Source organism: Miscanthus floridulus, chromosome 9 (genome assembly GCF_019320115.1).
Source record: "Miscanthus floridulus cultivar M001 chromosome 9, ASM1932011v1, whole genome shotgun sequence".
In the NCBI taxonomy this organism is placed as follows: Eukaryota; Viridiplantae; Streptophyta; class Magnoliopsida; order Poales; family Poaceae; genus Miscanthus; species Miscanthus floridulus.
Genome location: NC_089588.1, coordinates 132,434,893 through 132,440,291, shown reverse-complemented (window position 1 = coordinate 132,440,291; position 5,399 = coordinate 132,434,893).

Sequence of the window (5,399 nt, the reverse complement as noted above, 5' to 3'; positions counted from 1 at the left end):
ACTATTAGCAGTGTTAGCTATAGACAACTATCTAGCAATACCTATATTTTTTTTCTTTTTTATTTAAACAAAGGTAATCAAGTAAATACATTACTTGCCCCGCCATTCAGCACTCGTGTCGTTCGTATGCTTAGGGTCTTAGATTCAGTAACTTCACTGTTGTAAGTCATTTCACGGCGTGACTTCTCTTCCATCTTGAATGTACAATATTGATCCAACGGCTCATATTTGTTTAAAGCCAAACTTTCGATACTTCGATTTTTTTTCAGGAATGCTATACTCCACCCATGTGTTTTTTGTTTTGTTGACACCCAAATTTTCTGTCCGTCGGATGATGAATCGACGTCCGATTTGGTGCCGGTTGCTTTGTGACGCTGATTTGCAGGGTCCACTCCGGAGATTACTATTTCAAATTGGGAGTTGCGCCTGTCCGTTCTAGCTCCCTCATTTCCCCGTCGTCTTCTTCCTGCGACGCTCTCCCAGGTCAGAGAGGCGATTCCATCGGTTTCCAGGTTCGTTGCTTTTGCTTTTGCTTTTTCTTCCTTCGATTCCATGAATTCTTCGTTGTTTGGGTATGCTGGATCCACATTCTGTCGGGGCGCTGTCGATTCCGGTGCCGCCAAGCCCTCCCGTGTTCGCTGCGTCGCCAGCGACGACGACCACTGCGGTGAGGTGCTGCAGCAGGCTCGCCCGTTCAAGTCCTTGCGGCTCGCCTCCGCCTCCACCTCCCACGTTACGCCACCGCCCCCTGCGCTGTTTCCTCTGCCCGCGCCCGGCTTCATGCTGCTTCGTACGCTACGCCCGACGTTGCGGCGGCCAGGAATGCCTCAGTATCCTGAACGCCGGCGGCCACCACGGTTGTGGTTGCTGTCTTTGTAGCAGCTAGGTTTAACTGATTTGAGGTTCGTTCTAGTGGAGTGGAATGCTGCGGATTTGAGCTGCTTAGGGTTGGGGATGGGGTTGGGGAATTTTAGTATTAATTTTGGTCCTGTGATTTTGATTTCCATCTGTTGTGTTGGCTTCTATTCCCCTCAGTTTATTTGATCTGATAGGTTGCTTGTGGTTGCTTCACTAGTTCACTGCAGCCACTTTACGATCTCTGTTCATGCTCTGTTTTTTTCTTTTCATTTCGTCAGATCTTGTTTTCTTAACTGAATGCAGAGCAAATAATGGTTGTTGTTTTATGGCACCTTAGTATGAATGGTGTGATAGCAGACTAGCATGGATATATAGGTCACTTTGTAAGTTGATTTTCAGGACATGTGAACATTTCAGTGATACATGGTGTAGCGAACGGAAATGCAGATTAGGAGCGTAGCATATCCACATGCTGAATTTTTCCCTTATAAATTTCTCAACTGGTTCAAATCAATATAGGTCCAGATTTGGTGTCTGGTGGGGTCTTCACATGCATTACCTTATACTTACCTTTGGTTGTTGCTAAACCGAGTTTGAACATGTGTCTTGTAGTGCTTTGGTTTTTCCTTATCTCAGTATCACCTAGCATTGAAATGGAAGTGCAAGAGATCTGAACTAGTGTGTTTCTGTATCCTAGTTTATCTATAGTGTATTTCAGGCTCTTGCCTTGCTGCTGAGGTCAGTGATGTTCTAATGGCATGAATATAGTAGAGGGCCTGTTTGCATATGCCTGTGTGTTTGTCACTGTATACCAAATCTACTCCTCCGTACTGGTTTGCTGTATTTGTTCAATTCAGCAAGTGCCAGGAAATCTCTTTCTTGCTTCAGAGCACAATATAATAATAAATCAGAGTTGAGTGTCCATGACTGCATTATAGGTTTCTCACCGGCCTCCTTCCTGTGATTTGTGAGTACATTGATAGCAGTAGTCGCAGGATTGTATACTTATCTGGGATGTCTGAAACAACGACACTGGTTAACATGTAATAGGAACCTGCTATTTGTTAGCTGCATCCACCAATTACTGAGTGGTTTGAACTCTTCTCCTCTTCTGCAACTCCAACCCAATGAGATGCAGCAGCAGCAGACTGCTTCTTTTTGGGCAACCAGTTGAACCTAGGAACGAGCATCCTTGTTGGTATCTCTAAAATCGGATTCTCTGTTTTGACTGGCTGACAGGGTTCATTGTGCAAACCTATACGACTGAGATAGTTAGATTTGTTTAGACTTGGTTTGTGGCCTCATCTGCGCAAGAGTGTTGAGGTGGTATGGCGGAATGAGAAAATTATTGATATATATATATATATATATATATATATATATATATATATATATATATATATATATATATATATATATATATATATATATATATATATAATAAACGCTGCTGATAAGAGAGGGTGGAATTTCTAGTTGTGCCATGCAGCTTTTCCTCAAAAGAGAATTAGGAGAGATCAGGCCAATTTTTTAGATTTGGTGTAGCTTTTCCTCTGTGTGAATCCTTCTCAAATGAGATGGTGCTACTGCTACTGCACCTATATAAATTTTCTGCTATCATATTTGCTAACTGGAATTCTCTGTGGTGTTGTATCTGTTTTCTTTACTAAATGCAGAGCAAAAAATGGTTGCCGTTTATGCCACCTTAGTATGAATCAAGTGCTAGTGTCCTGTTCTTCGTATATGTTTGCTAGATTTCTTTTTATGGGCAGCTTTATTAGTTCAAGATGAAACAAGCAATTCTAGAAAATGAACTTTTGTGTCAGGCACCTGAAAGGTCTTGAGATATTGTGCATTTGTGCTGACTGTCACACTGAACTTCGTTACTTTGTTATATTTCTGCAATCTAAAACCTATCATTCATTTCATTGCTTCAGTTAATTGGCTGAATCTCTATTTTATAACTGAATCTCTGAAACTCTGTTTCTAACTGAAACTCATGTGTTTTTAATTGAAATTCTATTTATAAGCTAACTCATATTTTTCTAGGTAACGAAGACTTCAGTTCTGATGCTGAATCTGTCAATGGGGAGAATGATGATGATTTCGATATGAACTCTGAAGAAAACGACTTAGCTTCTTTGGATCCACATTTGTCAGAGGACGAGATTGATGAAGATGAACTAGTGAAGACTTGCAAGCATTTCAGACAAGTTAGTTGTTTTTATACTTGTTTTCCCCCCCTTTTTTCCTTTTAATTTCTCCTTTTACATGGGGGCAGCCTATATTGTCATTTTTCTTGTGCATGGCTGGATGAGATGTGTGGGTCTTGTGGATGCAATGCTAGTGTGGTCCATGTTGTGGCTCCTTAACTTTGTACAACTAGAGTACTTTTGTAATGGTCGAGAGTGCGTTGTGCAGGAAGTGCTGATTGTATGGGGAGAGACCAGCTGGTCCCGGTGGAAAAGGCGTTTGTAGTTCAGAGGTAGAGGGTTTCTTCACACGCACACTTTGGTAGTCTGCAAAGCCCATTTTTTTCGCCCCAAACAGATGGCTGGCCGTCGCCCGTGCTAATTACAATAACACTGGCTGATATTTGTTTTGCTTTTGTGGTTGTGTCCCAGTTTGTCTTTCTATTTTGTTAATGCAAATAAACAAGTCATCCTTGCTGGCTTTTCCTGTGTTGTGCATGTCTGCTTCATTTCCCATTAAATTTTGTGTTTTTACGTAGTAAATTTTCGTCAAAAGACTTTTGATATGTTTTTGTTGCCACTAATGCATCCTCTCTGTCTGGAAAAGACTTGTTCAGTAGCACAAGTTAATTGTACTGTCAGCAGGCTCCACATGCATGAGCCAGATTTTGTCTTTATATACATATACAGTATAATTGCATTAACAATAAGTAGTATTTGCACTTTTCTAAATGTGCAATTTTCATATATGTGTTTTGTAATTTTTGAAGATCATATATAGTATAATTGCATTAACAACAAGTGAACAGGTGGGGCTTTGCTTGCTTGTCTCAATTATATTTGTGGGATGCTTACAATTTCTGAGCGAGCTAGGAATGAGGACTAACTAGCGGTCTGCTTGTTTAGAGGCTTCGTAGTGCATAGCTAATTTGTTACGGTACATGTTTTGGTAGAATGTTTATTGCACTTTGCACTCTTGGAACAGCAGAATTATCACCATCCTCCTTTTTCCTACCAAACAGGTTACACTTCAGCGTCACCCTTGTTATATTGCCAGTTGTCATCTTTCTTATCCTTGCACTTGTATGTGTGAAATCTGACAACTGAGAATCTCACTATATATGCATAGTCATTGTAGAAAGTGTAGGCATAGGTAGCTGTAGTTACATTTTGCCATACTCAATTGAATCTAAACCTTAACAAAACACTCCCTACTACAAGTAGAAAACAGGTATCAACCTATGGGGCATAGGCATAGGGAAAAAAGGATAATGCAGACTTGCTAGGAACTTGGTTGTACAGTACAACTCATTCCTGGTTTGCATTTTAAGAGGCAAACTTAGTTTTCAGTTCTCTTGTGCTGGGAACATGTGAGCATTGCCATCATCTATTTGTCTTCTTGTGCTTAGCATGACAGTCATGCTTAATACTTTGTGCTTAGCATTTTTCTTTGTTTATTGTGATTTGTGTCAGTGCACACCAAATTTTTGTCTTTGTCCTTTCATAGAAAAAAAATTATCTCTTGTGATTGTGCTAACACACCTTTTCATCTGTTTAATGTGTTTTTTGCCTACCCACACCAAGTTTTTGTCAGTGTCCTTTCATAGAACAAAATTGTTGTCCTTGTCCTTTCATAGAAAAAAAAATTGTATCTTGTGATTTGTGCTAACACACCTTGTCCTTTGTTTATTGTGATTTGTGCCAGCCCACACTAATTTGTTGTCCTTGTCCTTTCCTAGAAAAAAAACTGTCTCTTGTGATTTGTGCTAACACACATTGTCCTTTGTTTATTGTGATTTGTGCTAGCATACACCACATCTTTGTTACTTGTGCTTTGTGGCGACACACAACTCAGTTTTGTCCTTGTCCTTTCATAAAAAAATTATTTATTGTGATTTGTGCTAGCACACACCACATCTTTGTTACTTGTGATTTGTGCCAACACACACCTCAAAAGTACAATCACTCTTGATTTGTGTTAACATATCTTTAAATCTGTTTATTGTGATTTGTGGCAACACAGACCCCATAAACTCACACTTACACTCTCTCTCAGTCTCTCTCTCCCTACCCTAGCAGCAGCTAGCTAGAGGACAGCCAGAGCTCTATCCTCTCTCACTCTCATCATTATTTATGCATCTGCTGTAAGATGGGACTGCACTAGACTATTTTCCTTATCATGTGATCTGTTTTGTAGTGGAATTTGTGTAAAATAGCTCTATCCTCTCTCAGTTTTTCTGTTTTGTGCATGATCTTATCACATTGTAATATACTGTGTTTATGCTTGAGTCAACTGCAGGAAAAGAATACAGTGTTTTGATTTGTTTTGTTTTTAATTTCAGGTGCCAG